Source organism: Mercenaria mercenaria, chromosome 15 (genome assembly GCF_021730395.1).
Source record: "Mercenaria mercenaria strain notata chromosome 15, MADL_Memer_1, whole genome shotgun sequence".
In the NCBI taxonomy this organism is placed as follows: domain Eukaryota; kingdom Metazoa; phylum Mollusca; class Bivalvia; order Venerida; family Veneridae; genus Mercenaria; species Mercenaria mercenaria.
In genome coordinates this window covers 38808359-38824494 of record NC_069375.1, presented here as the reverse complement: position 1 = coordinate 38824494, position 16136 = coordinate 38808359, and the positions used below count along the sequence as shown (strand labels likewise).

Below are 16136 nucleotides of genomic sequence, written 5' to 3'. Positions count from 1 at the left end.
CCCACAGTTTAGAAGTTTTAGAACTGGGTAAAGTTTAGGAATTAATTCATTTCCAATTTATCCAGCAAGATAAGCAGAGGGAGGTAATACTAATTTTATTTGCATTTCTAATGAATTTCCGCTAAAAAGATAGCAGTTAATGCAACTCTTTTATAAACATGAAAATCGTATATTCATATCATTTCCTAAAGTATGTTTATCCAATTTATACTTATGCTAAAATAACTCTGTCTCTGTTGGGCAACCAGGAGAAGAAAATCAAACATTTAGAGATACCGTTAGTGAAAATCTAACATTTTGAACATAAATGAACATAAATAAGTGCAGGCGATCAGATGTTTAAGTTTAGAAAAACATATATTTCTTGACCAAAATCTGATTAACCACATTTAAGCTTCACGTTTAGCCTCAAGGATTTCTGTAAAACAAACACAGAATGTCTTCTGTGATTTTAGTAATTTATAACTATAAACTTTACAATGCATTCCATAAAATAAATTGCATTAAACTGGTTTATTAAATACCTTTTACATGTTGTTATCCGAGAATATATTAAAACAGATGAACACACTTCCAGAATTTTAAATATTTCATCTTAATGGAAAAGACTGTATTAAAACGTCGGTCAAGTCACTGCAGCAGATAACAGTCACTGCAGATTTTTATAAGACAGTGCCACGTCATGTAAGATAAAGTCGATGTTTAAGTAAAGCTGATATCTATATGGATTCATCAGTGGCTCGTTGGTCTAGGGGTATGATTCTCGCTTTGGGTGCGAGAGGTCCCGGGTTCAAATCCCGGACGAGCCCGTCGCTTTTTACTTGATATTAAAAGATGATATCTTTCACTAATAATCAAATAAAGTTTTTAAGACTGAAAGACACAGTGTTCGGCATTTTTTCATGTTGAATCATTTTCTATAATGAAACAAACTTATACAGAAGTTTATTTTGATAGTTTTATTTACAGCACGGGTTTTACACATCACTGTAGGAAAATGTACATTAGTGCCAGGTCATTTTATTTATCATTTCGAAATTTCGAGTAATCATTTCGAAATTTTGAGTTAATTTCGAGCTATGCACTTTGAAATTGCGACTAAAACTCTACTTAGTAAACCTTAAATTTCGTATTTCGAAATATGTAAATAAAAATTGATAATGTCCCTGCAAAAGTGGGAGAACTGGCAAATTCGAGCCAAAAAATAGTGACCCATAAGCTTTGAAGTCATAGATGATAGAAGGAATCAAACAAATGACAAAATACATTTAATTGCAGTCATTTTGCGTGTTGTCTAAGATAGACTAAAGACACAGGCTGTATCTGCGTGTGTTCCCGTTAAATTAGCGTTATCAAGAGAAAGTAAATATTATTAGTTTCCCACAAAATAGAACTGAAATGTATATTTTGCCGTGATTTCATGCTAAACATATTCAAGTTTGATTGTGAACATTAAATGAGTTTGTCCGGAAATTGAATACGGGACCTCTCGCACCCGAAGCAAGAATCATACCCCTAGAGCAATGAGTCGTAGCTACTACGTTAAAGTTGATAGCTATAAAACCACATTATCTTACCGATTCTTTGGACGTGTTAAACGGATCTATATTGTAAGAAAACAAATACCTACCTGGTCAGTATTATAACGGGTGTCATATTTAGTGAAATATTGCATCATCGCATGGTCATTCAGAAACATAGGAAAAGCATAAAATAATACTCTATTAATGCAGTTTAAAGAAAAATCATAGATTATGAAGACTTAAAACAGAAGCTTTTTTATACATATGTTTGAGTCCGGATTTAATACTTGGGTTTAAACCACGTGGAAATTAGAGGGCTCTTCCGGCATATAAACTCTCACTTAAGCAACGCATATATCTGTGCAATATTTTCCTTTTATCCATTATAATCAATAATGTAAAGATATTAATGTGTGTAAAAATGGGCAACAATTCTCTTTATCTTTATGTTACATGCCTGTACAACCATTTGCAACAATGGCTCGTTGGTCTAGGGGTATGATTCTCGCTTAGGGTGCGAGAGGTCCCGGGTTCAAATCCCGGACGAGCCCAATTTTTTTTTCTGTACCAGGAATAAGTGAAAAAATGTTCAGTAGAACACATTGTTACTTGTATTGTCAGTATTTATTTCTTCATTTCAATGGCCTAAGGCAGACGAAATATTGATCATTTACAATTTTACCAATGCGCCAGTATAATTACTTTGACATCTGTCATGTCCGACATTGCGAACAGAAAAAAGCTTGTATGTGCGGCTCGTTGGTCTAGGGGTATGATTCTCGCTTTGGGTGCGAGAGGTCCCGGGTTCAAATCCCGGACGAGCCCGTTATTTTTTGCTTGACATTTTTAAAAACAATTTCCTGACATATTTTATTGATCTTAACGATAAAGCCGAGCAGAATTGAATCATTATAGTAAAAGTACATACAGCGTGGACATTTCATCTGCACATTTAGCCGAGACTCCTTATCCATGAAATATCGTTTCCTTACTATGAATGGTTAGATATCTTGAAACAGTCGGCAATTTTGCAAATTCTAGTCACAGCATAATTACATAAGCTTTTAAGTATTATATGATAGAAGGAATCCAACACATGAAATAGTAAAATTCAGTTGCGAGTGTAGAGAAACAATAGACTAAGGCCAAATGTTGATTTCCCTCCAATAAATACGCGTGATCAACGATTATACTTTTTAAAAAAGAAATGAAATATATATCTTATTGTTATTTCATGCTTACCTGATTCAAGTCTGACTATGAACTATGGTAAAACTTTATGGGCTCGTTCGTGAATTTAACCCGTGAGCCTTTGGCTCCTGAAGCTAGAACTATACCTCTAGACCAACGATCCATGCTTACCAAGTTAAAGTTGAAAAAAAAAGAAAACCACATTCTCTAACCAAAGCTTTGGTCTTTATTGTAACTTGGAAACGAAATACACGTACCTACCTGATACTATTATAACGGTCCTAATATGATATGTAGTAATTGTAAAAACGTTGCATCATCACGAATTTAGCTTAGATACAAAGAAAACGCATAAATTTCTATTAAAGAAATCATGGAGTTTTATTAGAGACAATTCATGAAGTATAATAAAAACATTTCATTTATATTTTCTTTGTAAACGATCATTTTTTCTCGACAACCCTAGTCAAACGGGAGGGTGTGGGTTTGAGGTGGGGGTGGGGGCGGAAATACAGATGTCATTTAATATAAAAAAATTGTCTGCGTATATAGTTTATCTTAATCACAACACAAAATGGCCGCAACTGTAAAGGAATATTTGGCATATGTTGATTTCCTTCCGCTAAACATCAAGATGTACCTTATGTTACGCTTGTACTTTAACCAAAAGTTCATTTACTATTAATATTTTGTTTTATCGTTATGGTCATCAAATATGTCAAACAAAAAAAAAAGCATGGGCTCGTCCGGGATTTGAACCCGGGACCTCTCGCACCCAAAGCGAGAATCATACCCCTAGACCAACGAGCCACAGTTGTAAAAGCACATTATATATAGGAAGTCTATATACTGCGCGGCGAAGCGTTATTTGTTTAAGTGTACACACGAAATCATTCAAATATATGGTTACATTTTGTTGTAAATCGGTATTACTTTGATACATTTATAAAACAATATTATCAATTCTTATTCTATGATGAGATTTAAACCTAATATTTGAACACGCACGTTTTTCATATTGTTCAAAGGCCATAGGTATTTGTTCTAAATATAACAGTTGTAAACAAACTGATATATGCACTGCACTACTTTACTGAAACACGGGAGGGGATCCAACTTATGTATTCCCAAATGGGCACCGCTTAAATTCATATGTTGTGCTTCCGGTAGTACATATGTGGTAAAAATTTCGCAAAACAGGTGAGGTTTTTATTTGTGATTGAATTTTGCGGAAATGACATTGTTTTGCCAAAAAATCGCGATGCAGTGCAACCGAGTATACATTAACTAGCACGTAAGTGCATTTACCTTATCTGTATATGTAGAAATGACGGAGAAAAACTTATCCTCCGTGAAGCGGTATGACTGAAAACTAGCAACATTTTTATCAACACGTGGAAATGTGTTGTTTAGTTGCCCTGCGCCTGCTTAATTTTGCCCTCGCAACCTTTCCGTATGCAAAACCCCACCCAGAAAAAGAAAATTATGGTGATCACTTTGCTAGAAAAATGTTTTTGGGCGAAAAACCGAATGGGATACATATGTTGTGCTTGGGCTACATATGTGGTGCATTAGACTTTTTAGAACTCCACAGATCTTGAGCTTAAATGGTACCTGGATAAAGAAACGAACTGGAAATACGTGCCAAGTATATGTCACATTATTCCAAAAATTATATACATGTATATTAAAGGGATAACATATTAGAAACAAGCACAGCTCTAAGGAGTCAACGCGTCTCTCCTAAATCCGAAGGGGATTATGTGTTGCTTATGTGTGTTGACCTGTGAATGTCGGAAATATGCATGTTTAGTTTGGCGTATAGCATATTAGCTGCCGATACGGTCTGCGTAATTATATGTTATTGAACCTAGTGTTCTTTTTCGTGTTTGTTTTACTCGTTCATGTGCGCCTCTATATAAATCTGCATCGTTAACTGTGGAAATTGTCTGTCTTTGAATCATGTACGTGAACTGAGTTATAAAGCCAAATATCTGTGTCCCCGGCAACGAACTCGAAAATAAAATGTAATAAATACTGGGATTTCAATTCAGGAGGTAATTTTGGTTTGCCCGATACAGAACTATTGGCCCTGCCGCTCCAATACATAAGATATTGTGGACCTGGCACTTACTTGTGTTGAACTACGCAGTAACTTCGCAAGCTAGACCTATATAGTTTGTGGCAATATAGGAGGGAGGATATATTGCAAGGTACTCGGTCAAAAAGTGTGTGAATATAACTGAGCATGGACATTAAATTATGAAACATGTCCTGGGCCCTTAATTTGATTAAGTTACCTACCCGACGCAGTTATGTTCTGATTATATGACCGAGTACCTTGCAGTATATCATCCCTCCTATATTTCCACAAACTATGATAGGCCTAGAATGTGGAGTTGCGGTATACATGTAACAACGTAGTTTTACACAAGTAAGTGCCAGGTCCACAATATCATATGTACATGTAGTGGAGAGGCTGGGCCAGTAGTTCTGTATCGGACAAACCAAAATACCTCCTGAAACACCCTGACCGTAAAGTATTTCAAATGATTACATTTTATTTTTGAGTCCGTTGCCCGAGACAGATATTTTGCTCTATAACTCAGTTCACGGACAGACAATTTCCACAGTTAACGATGCAAAATACCGCCGAAGATATATATAGAGGCGCACATGGACGGGTAAAGCAAACATAAAAAGAACACTTGGTTCAAGAACATATAACTACACAGACCGTATCGGCAACAAATATACTATACAGCAAACTATACTTGCATATTTCCGACATTCATAGGTCAACACACATAAGCAACACACTAACGCCTTCGGATTCTGGAGAGATGCGTTGACTCCTAAGTGGAAATGTTCTACAACATCTAATATAAGCTTAAAGCTGTGCTCGTTTATAAGTTATCCCTTTCATACAAATGTATATAATTTTTGGACTGATGTGACATATACTTGGCACGTATTTCCTGTTCGTTTCTTTATCCAGGTACCATTAAAGCTCAAGATCTGTGGAGTTCTAAAAAATCTAATGCACCACATATGTAGCCCATGCACAACATATGTATCCCATTCGGTTTTTCTCCCAAAAATATTTTTCTAGCAAAGTGATCGCCAAATAGTTTTTCTTCTGGATGGGGTTTGGCATACGGAAGGTTGCGAGGGCAAAATTAAGCAGGCGCATGGCAATAAAACAACATATTTCCACCTGTTGATAAAAATGTTGCTATTTTTCAGTTATACCGCTTCACGGAGGATACGTTTTTCTCCGTCATTTCTATAAATACAGATAAGGTAAATGCACTTACATGCTAGGTAATGTATACTCGGTTGCACTGCATCGCGATTTTTTGGCAAAACAATGTCATTTTCACAATATTCAATCACAAATAAAAATCTCACGTATTTTTCTGCTAAATGTTTACCACATATGTACTACCGGAAGCACAACATATGATTTTAAGCGGTGCCCATTTGGGAATACATATGAGCCACACCATGAGAAAACCAACATAGTGGGTTTGCGACCAGCATGGATCCAGACCAGCCTGCGCATCCGCGCAGTCTGGTCAGGATCCATGCTGTTCGCTAACAGTTTCTCCAATTCCAATAGGCTTTAAAAGCGAACAGCATGGATCCTGACCAGACTGCGCAGATGCAAACCCACTATGTTGGTTTTCTCATGGCACGGCTCATATGTTGGATCCTCTCCCGTGTGAAAGTCGTATTCACATTCATTCCGATCCAGCTGACTGCTGAGTAGGTTAAAACGTAAACTAATGTACATGGATTTCCGTGATGAACCGGTTTGTTCCGTGGTAAAGATAATAGATCTCGCCGGGAAATGGGTAGCGTAAATAAACCACAAATGCCGGCACAGAAGTGAACACAATCTTTCACCATATCAGTGAACCGCAGGTGTATTTTTTGATAAATTCAGTTTAAAAGGAAAGGCTCGTGCGGGATTTGAACCCGAAACCTATCGCATCCAAATGGAGAATGATACCTCTGACCAACGAGCAGTTTATAAAACATAAGTATGCTGCCTTCTAAGTTTGGAAATGTCGTTCATCAAAGATGTCGAAACCTTATGATAATCACAACAAGGTCAGAGCATTGATAAAATGGTAAATGATATGTCTAACTTTGGACATTATAACGAAGAAATAAAAATCGAGGGTTTTGTTGAATTCGATATACTTTTTCACGTCGTCTCCATGTACAGTAAACTTTGAGTTGGGCTCGTCCGAGTTCAAATATCTAGGGAGCCATTTAACTTTAACATGGTTTAAACCCAAGTATTTACATCCGTACTAAAATATTATGCCTCATTACAGAATAAGTGTTAATAACATTATCTAATAGATATGAGCCGTGCCATGGGAAAACCAACCTAGTGGCTTTGCGACCAGCATGGATCCAGATTTTTATGTGTACATATATAACTGAAATGTTAGAACATGAACACGGCATCGGTTCCCCGTATCTTTTAATATAATTAATTATACTTTGTTATAACGTTGATATTATTTTGATATAATTTAGCCGTGCCATGAGAAAACCAACATAGTGGGTTTGCGTCCAGCATGGATCCAGACCAGCCTGCGCATCCGCGCAGTCTGGTCAGGATCCATGCTGTTCGCTAACGGTTTCTCTAATCGCAGTAGGCTTTAAAAGCGAACAGCATGGATCCTGACCAGACTGCGCGGACGCGCAGGCTGGTCTGGATCCATGCTGGACGCAAACCCACTATGTTGGTTTTCTCATGGCACGGCTAAATTATATCAAAATAATATCAACGTTATAACAAAGTATAATCAATTATATTAAAAGATACGGGGAAACGATGCCGTGTTCATGTTCAAACATTTCAGTTATATATGTACACATAAAAATAGCAAGAAAAAATAATAGGCTCGTCCGGGAATTAAACCCGGGACCTCTTGCACACGGAGTGAGAATCAAACCCCTAGACCAACGAGCCATGATTACCATATTAACGATGATACCTACAGTATCACATCATGATATCTATTCTTTGGTCATGTTAAAGGGAACTATTCAACAAAACAAATACCTACCTAACTGTAAGTAAATATTATAACGGTCCGTATGATTATGATATGTTATTTTCGTTTCAACATTGCATCATCCCAATCTAAATGCAGAAACGAAAAATAACCGCATAAATTTTCATTCTATACTCTATTGAATTGAAAAACTCGTCAATCTTTTATATGCAGAATTGAGTGTTTTATATTGTTGTCCAGTCTTTAATCCATGGGTTAAAACGTGAAAATAGGTTCTTCCGGTATTTGAACTCGGGACCTCTCACACTACGGCAAAACACACTATCTGTGTAATATTTATCTTACATGACTGTTAAAACCTAAATATAATTGCGGTTCGTTGGTCTTGTTATATGATTCTCGCTTAGGGTGCGAGAGGTCCCGTGTTCAAATCCCAGACACGCTCAACTTTAACTGTACCAATAACACGTGACAAAGTATTTAACAGAACATTAGTCTTGTCGGTTTTGGTTTCTTCTTCTTAATTTCCTAAGAATTTCTTTACTAGTTTACTGATACATTAAGCTTGATATATTATATATCCTTATTTTGATCACTGTCATTTGTGGCATTACCAAACATAACCCATTAAGTGCGGCTCGTTGGTCAAGGGGTATGATTTTCGCTTTGGGTGCGAGCCTGAGGTCACGGGTTCAAATCCCGGACGAGCCCGTCTCTTTTTTTTCTTTTTTTTTCTACATTCACCTGCGGTTCGTTTATACAGTAGAAGATTTTGTTAAATTTTGAGCCCGCACTATGGTTTCTTTACCTTACCCATTTTCCCCATGAGTTACATCTGACAATCCAAAATTTTATCAATAGAGCATCTTCATGAAAAATAAAAAAAATACTGCCGGACTTAGGGTAACCAAGTTCAAAGAGAAAAAAAGTGCCCAAAATTGACAGTCAACATGTACATTTCTTGCAGTTTTTCGATAGTTCTTGGATGAGTAGGTAGCATCAAAAGTTTAAATGTTAGAAAAGGCCCATGACCGGGAACATTATAATGTAGGCCTCTGGAAATTGAATAAGTCCCGCTGACCATATCGAATAGGTTTTCACATCTTCGTCATACAATGAAAGTCGGGATCATGCGGAATTTCAACCCGGGACCTCTCGCAACTCATGCGAGAATTATACCGCTAGACCAAAGATCCGCTTTTATAAGCGCCGAATAAAATGAGGTATATAAAACAGATATTAAATACCGGTTAAAGATAAAAAAGAGACCGTAATTGTTGATCGTTCTTAAAGTTTCTTCATAAAACTAATCAAATAGTGCACATATGAATATACGTTTCCCCATTGGTACCATTCTAGAACTTAATGCAAGAGGTCCAAAGTTCAAATACCGGAAGAGGTTTTTAATATTGTTTAATCAAGAATTAAAGTCCATATGATAATATCAACATTCATTTTTAAATCTTAAAATTCCATGTTATGTTTGAAATATAAAATTTCATAGGGGAAAATAATGTTTCAGATGAAAGTTTGAAAACGTATTACTTACCATAATTATATAGACCGTTTAAATAATTATTTCCTAGGTAACTAATCATTTTGAAATATGGATGCGTTTGAACACCCACCACAACCTATTGACCTATCAACCCACCCACCCACTTCAGGAAAACAAAATGTCAAAACGTAATTTACATAATGCATGTACTTTAACCACACATCTTCAATATCAATAAAACTGTTTATCAAATATGTAAAGCAAAAGTTTAACGGGCTCGTCCGGGATTTGAACCCGGGACCTCTCGCACCCAAAGCGAGAATCATACCCCTAGACCAACGAGCCGCGGTTATATACAAGTTGTATATCACTAATTAATATAGGTAGTCCATATGGTTCGCCGTGATGTTGAAATGTTTAAACGTAATCCCGACATCATTTTTTTTAATATAAATTGTTACAATTGATATTAATTCTATGATAAGATCTAAACCTAACATTTCTACATGTACGTTTTCATCACGAAAACAGACCACTTTTAAGTTTATAATATGTATTTCAAATATTTAAATCTGTAACGCTACATAATAGAATGTCATATTAACATTTTTTTGATATTCAAAATTCTGTGAGTAGGTTAAAATGCGATCTTATGTGTATGAATGGTTTGTACCATGATAGAGCTATATGTATATATCAAGCCCAATGTATCGGTAGACAAGTAAATGGTAAATAACTAAACCAAAACTGACAAGAAAAACGTTCTATTGTTTTTGGTACACTGTAAAAAGTAGGTTTCGTCCGGGATTTGAACCCGGGACCTCTCTAAGCGAGAATCATACCCCTAGACCAACGAGGCGTTGTTTTTTGAGGTTTTAACAGGCACGTAAGATAAAAATTAAATATTAGATATTTGATTATTTTTACATAATGTAATGTCTTGACGGTACAGTGACAAAGAAAATATTGCACAGATACAATGCTTTGCTTGAGCGGCCCCGAGTAAAATTACCGGAAGAACATGTTTTCATGATTCATCCCAAGGATTACAGTCTGGACAACAATGTAAAAACACTCAATTCTGCATGTAAAAGAGATTTTTAATTAAAACGAATATAGAATGGAAAGTTATGCGTTTTTTCACTTCTTATTTTACATTGTGATGATGCAATACTCCCGCACGATAATTTAAACGACAGCATGTATATATTATTGTTTGATTGTTATGGTTCTCATGCATCGTTGAACTCAAAAAGGTTGTCAATGATAGAAGTTAAGTGCATACTGTAATCACAGTAATGTTATACAAAAATATTTTCTGTATTGAAACGTTTTGATGAAGACAAATCATAAGTATCAAACATGTTATCGTTTGAGTTATCGTGCGAGATTTATACAGACTGTTATATTATTTACATACTGGTATATTTGTTAAGTAGCTTCGTTTAACATGACCAAAGAATAGATAATACAATGTGGTATTGTTGGTATCAACTTTAATATGGTACTCACGGCTCGTTGGTCTAGGGGTATGATTCTCGCTTCGGGTGCGAGAGGTCCCGGGTTCAATTCCCGGACGAGCCCATTAGCTTTTATCACGATTTTTTACAATCCACATTGAATTAAGTAAGCTTGAAGCTACGATAAAGTACACATTTCACTTTTATTTTGTATAATTCTAATAAAGACATGTCGTTTTGTGGGTAAGGTTCCATGAGTAAGAAGTATGTACCTTAAAAATATTCACTGTTAATGTTTAATGTTGTCGTTACGTTCAATAAACAATATATCAGGTGAACTGTTTGCTAAAATGTCAGGAAAACAATAATGGACTCGTCCGTGAATTGAACCCGGGACCTCTCGCACCGAAGCCAGAATCATACCCCTAGATTAGCCTGGCTTCCTGGCTGCGCGGTTATTTTTTTGTATAAATACTGCAAACATTTTATAAGGTTTCAAGCCATTCTTTTCTGATGACTGAACAAAACAGGGGCAATAAAATGTCAATGTAGAAAGAACCTGCTGGAGTTACTTCCCTCTTAATAATGTAAATAAGAACAAACACAGAGACGGGAGCCAGTCTACCCCTAGACCAATGAGCTATCATTACCAACTTAATTTTCAGTGATACATGTACTACAAAACTACATTTTTATCTTACCGATTCTTTGGACATCTATCATAACAGTCCGTATGATACCATATATTTGTTGCAACATTGCATCATCACAATGTTAATTTCGAAATCTTTAGTTTAATAACGTCATAGATTTTGTAGATTAAAAAATGCAAGTTTTTATATTACAGTCCGGACTAATACTTAGTAGTTCAACACGACAAAAATGAAAATGTTGCATGCTCGGTTTGATTGATTCTGTTCATGGAATGTAATGGAAATATATGTTACCGTCCACGCCCTCTAGTCCCGAGTTGAGCAGAACTCAACATTTACACATGTTACAAGTACCAAAAATCAAAGAATAAAACAATTTTAGACACCAGCAGATGTGTTCATTCAGCGGTGCATATAACGTTCAATGATACACTGGTGTGCAATTCCATGAAATGCGCCGTATGGTCCCCAGTTAAAATATTGGACCTTCCCTAATCGAGAAAACAATGGGCAGAACTAAACAAACGGGAATTTAGAAAGGAGATCTGAGGCTACGGAGCCAGCATATCACAGGAATTGCTTAAAGTCAAAATTAAAAAGCAGGCACCCTACCCAAGTGGTGATTATACAATACTCAAAGCTATGAAAGCGGGAGTATTGGAACCACCTAAGACGAAAATTTCAAGCTGAAACACTAAACAGTACCACTAACACAACATACGTAAACATGCCTTTCGTTTATACAGTGAAAGATTTTATTCGATTTTGCGCCTACACGTATTATTCATTTATCTGGTAAACAATATAAATCTGTACAATATTATTTTCTTTATCCATATCTTCCATGAGTTCTATCGGACAATTGTTATCGCGGAACAAACCAGTTTACCACAGTGGCTTATATTTTAATCTACTCACCTCAATTTGAGTTTTGAATGTTAAAATGTTAAAATATGATTTTCAATAGTGTTTACAACCTTTAATATTTGAAATATATACAGATGTATACCGCACTTGCCTTTCAATGTGGTTGAAATATAAGGTTTAAATCTCTCATAGAACTGATATAATAATACTAATTTATAAATGTTTGAAACTTTGTAGGAATTACATTGATGTTGGACTTCTATCAGTAATATATCGGATATATAACATCGGCTCGTTGGTCTAGGGTATGATTCTCGATTTGGGTGCGAGAGGTCCCGTGTTCAAATTTGATATTTTACATGGATTTTGAAAGCTACGGACTTAAATTCTTGGTTTAAACCATGGAACTCTCGCATTAAATTCTACATTCAATTTGGTACCCATGGTAAAACGCATATTCCTTTGAGTAATATGTTGTTCTTTGTCATTGCTGGTTTTGTTAATAATGAATAATCATTCTTTGTAGTCTCTTTCTCTTCTTTAACCCGTTTTATAATGTTTATCGTATATACTTTTTATTAGGCTCTTATAAAAGCGGACCGTTGGTTGCAAGATGTCCCGGGTTGAAATCCCGCATGAGCCTGAATTTTATTGTATGATGAAGATGTAAACAAAACTATTCGATATGTCACTGCTTCTGGTCGTATTTTATAATTATGTTCGTTTAAATGTCCTAAGGCAGGCGATGTATTTGCAGTTTACACTTTTACAATTAAGCTGGGGCCCGTTACATTATGCTTCTTCAGATAAGTTAAAGCTTAGATTAAAGGTGTTTTGGGGACATCAGTTGAAGTACTAGATTCATTTTAAGTATTCGGCTATTTCTAGAACCTAAGGAGAATTTTGTCATAACATTGGATTAAGGACATATTTTTGCAATACCCCATGATAGAATGATTAGTTTTAAAAGTCCATACTTCGGAGAGAACTTAGGATGAAATTTTCGAACTTCTGCGAAACAGGTCAAATAATTAATCGACAATCATGCTTACCTTTTTTCATGTTATTTTCAAGATTTTTATTTTCGGCGACGCGCTTATCTGTACACATAGGTCATTATTGACAGCTGTCATGTTCGTCATTATATAAAAAATGAATGTAATATCAATGTCATCAATTGCGGCTCGTTGGTCTAGGGGTATGATTCTCGCTTTGGGTGCGAGAGGTCCCGGGTTCAAATCCCGGACGAGCCCATTCATTTTAATGGACAAGACAAATTTGTTTTTGCTACAAGTGCTTACATACATTAATCTTTGGTCACCACATGAAAATTAAACATGGTCTTAATATGATAATATACAGTGTTTAATTAGCTGTTAGAAGTAGTAAAATAAATGCGACGCTTTATCTACGGGTATCGGTCTCGCTTTAGGTTCAAGTTCGAGAAGATCATAAACACAAATATCCAAGATATCAACTGAACTCTGTATCAGAAAATTGTATAATCGTAATTGTCAGCTTGAATTCAGTCATGGGCTAGAAAACTTTACTCGCATAATTATTCTAGAGACTTACCCTAAGCCTTTTTAAGGGGACGCATACTTTGAAATTAGAAAAAAAGTGGGTGGGGTATGATAAAATTTACCTGCAAAAAAGTACAAGGTTTTGGTACATAAAATGGATACTGTTTCAACTGTTATAAGTACACAAAAGATTGCTCACTAAAATAAAAATGAGAAAACTGAAACAAGAAAGTTATTGTTGAATTACATAAGACTTATTGTGTACATTCAAAGTCAACAATTAAGACTTTTTGGTGCGAAAATAATAGTGCTTCACCTTGTCCAAACATTTATCAATGACCTACAGATTCTAATTTAAAGAAATAATGTGAAATATGGTCACTGTCTTGCTTTTCATTTCGCATATGTAAGCTAAAACACATTATTTAGTTTGTTTACAAAGTAGTGCATAAGAAAAGATACGGTGGTTAAGGAATGCCACATTCCAAATCTAAAAGAGTATATTCCCCTTGATATATTAAACATTTATCGTTACAGAAGTCTAGTGGCTTACAATAAGGGCCTAGAAATGTTGCCATTATTAATTTTTAACTTGGTATTCATGAACTACAATGCACTTAAATATCAAAACACATTCAACAAACTTTTGAAAATGTATTGTCTTAAAAATCCCTAAAATAAGGTATGAAATTTGGTTCAGAGGTCCAATCAATGTGTTTATGTGCGAAAGTAACATTCTAATCTTGTTCACAAAAGTTACTAATACACAGCAGGCATGTCAATGATCAAAACTGGACGAATATACATTTATCCTCACTTTAATGTCATTTATATTTTGTCCTTGAATTCTCCACCATACTTTTCATAACTCTGTTTGCACGAGTTGCACGAGAATGCTGTCATTCACGTAAAAAAAATGGGGTCAAATAAGTTGTAAATGCAATATCATCTAAACGTAATTAATGGATTATGCAGTTCAAGATAAACTTTATCTCATAACGTAACGAACATGTATAATGTTGTAACAACAACTTTACTTACACTGATTTAAGTAGCAGTAGGTTTATAAGTGACTTTATTGATTCGTTTTGTGTTTTGTTATTGTTGTCAAAAAGTATAACGGAAGTGCCTCACAACTGAAGCGGAAACCAGTTTGATGCGCAAAGTAGTCCAATGTAAGTAATATTTTTTGACAAATGTCCACAGAAATTAATAATTTCCTAATATTAAAGACGAATATCTGAACAGGATTCATTATTTGATAAGAAATTATAACCATCGACATGTTGTTTTAAAAATCGTACACGTGCTGACACCTAAGTTGTCTCCCGTTGTTTATTAGAGTTACCTTTCGTCCGGCGCAGTAATACATTTGCAGTGAATCGCCGAGAAGTCGTGGGAAAATTAAAAACCATGTAAATAAACTAAAATTAACCACAGTTTCAAGATGAATTTCAAGTGATCGCCATTATGCATTTAACCCGCCTGACCTGTGTAGCATCTTAGATATCTGTTCTAAGGTATTCATTGTGTAGAATGTCATGTTATGCCCTTGCAATGTTAATCCCACTCTGATTTTTTTTGTTTACATTTTTATCAATGAGAAATATGGCGTCCATCCCGAGCTGAAATGACGTGGCGTTAAATTTTTACATGTTTAAGCAAACCTGGTGTGTTAGAAAGAAAATCTCATCCCTTCAACATTATTTGGAACACTGTTATTGTAAAAAACCTGTGTTTCCTTATACAAAAGCTTAGTATGTTGTGTTGAATGTACTTTCACAAACACCTCTGTTTTCCTATTACATTCATAGTACCACATCCTTATCCACAAAATACTGAATATTACAGGTGTCCATCAGTATTATATCAGTTTAGGAATATGTTTTTTATCTTCCCAACATCGATTTCTTCAATATGCACCCCTTCCGCATTTCTGTATGAACTGTGAATGTAGCAATATGCGTCCCCTTAACACAAGTGAAGCAATCTGTTTATAGAGAGAAATTGTTGAATTAAGTGGCAGGGGCCAGTTTCGCATTTGGCCCGGGTACGTTTTTCAAATAAAATAGACAGATGTACTTTACTGGCGTATATATTCAACTGGTTATTTATGACGTTTATAGAACTAAGGATTATTCCTGCGTACGAGAGATTATTGTGTAAAATAAATATGTGCTTGTATCGACTTTCCTAGCTCCGTGTAGACGGCCGGGTCTAAAACTTTATCTGAGGTAACGGAAGTCAGACGAAAGGGAAACGGTCATCCATCCATCCAGCTTCAGCTCAAATTTGCGGAAAAAGTAAACGGTTATGAGACACTTTTCTCCCTACCATTATTTTCGTCTGGCCACATGCTTTAAAAATATGCATGTTTTTTTA

At 35.5% G+C, this 16136-nt stretch overlaps 1 protein-coding gene and 7 non-coding genes across 8 annotated transcripts in view; 5 read left to right on the top strand and 3 right to left on the bottom strand.

Annotated features, from left to right (window-relative positions):
• The window catches only part of LOC123551662 (pappalysin-1-like), a 46504-nt gene that overhangs the window by 14606 nt on the left and 15762 nt on the right, over positions 1 to 16136 (bottom strand). The gene's annotated exons all lie outside the window — the stretch shown is intronic.
• On the top strand, positions 738 to 809 carry Trnap-ugg (transfer RNA proline (anticodon UGG)). Its single transcript has one exon. It is a non-coding gene; the product is annotated as a tRNA-Pro (tRNA).
• Positions 2003 to 2074, top strand: Trnap-agg (transfer RNA proline (anticodon AGG)). The gene has a single exon. It is a non-coding gene; the product is annotated as a tRNA-Pro (tRNA).
• Trnap-ugg (transfer RNA proline (anticodon UGG)) lies at positions 2277 to 2348 on the top strand. Its single transcript has one exon. It is a non-coding gene; the product is annotated as a tRNA-Pro (tRNA).
• Trnap-ugg (transfer RNA proline (anticodon UGG)) lies at positions 3453 to 3524 on the bottom strand. Its single transcript has one exon. It is a non-coding gene; the product is annotated as a tRNA-Pro (tRNA).
• Positions 9525 to 9596, bottom strand: Trnap-ugg (transfer RNA proline (anticodon UGG)). Its single transcript has one exon. It is a non-coding gene; the product is annotated as a tRNA-Pro (tRNA).
• On the top strand, positions 10764 to 10835 carry Trnap-cgg (transfer RNA proline (anticodon CGG)). The gene has a single exon. It is a non-coding gene; the product is annotated as a tRNA-Pro (tRNA).
• Trnap-ugg (transfer RNA proline (anticodon UGG)) lies at positions 13413 to 13484 on the top strand. Its single transcript has one exon. It is a non-coding gene; the product is annotated as a tRNA-Pro (tRNA).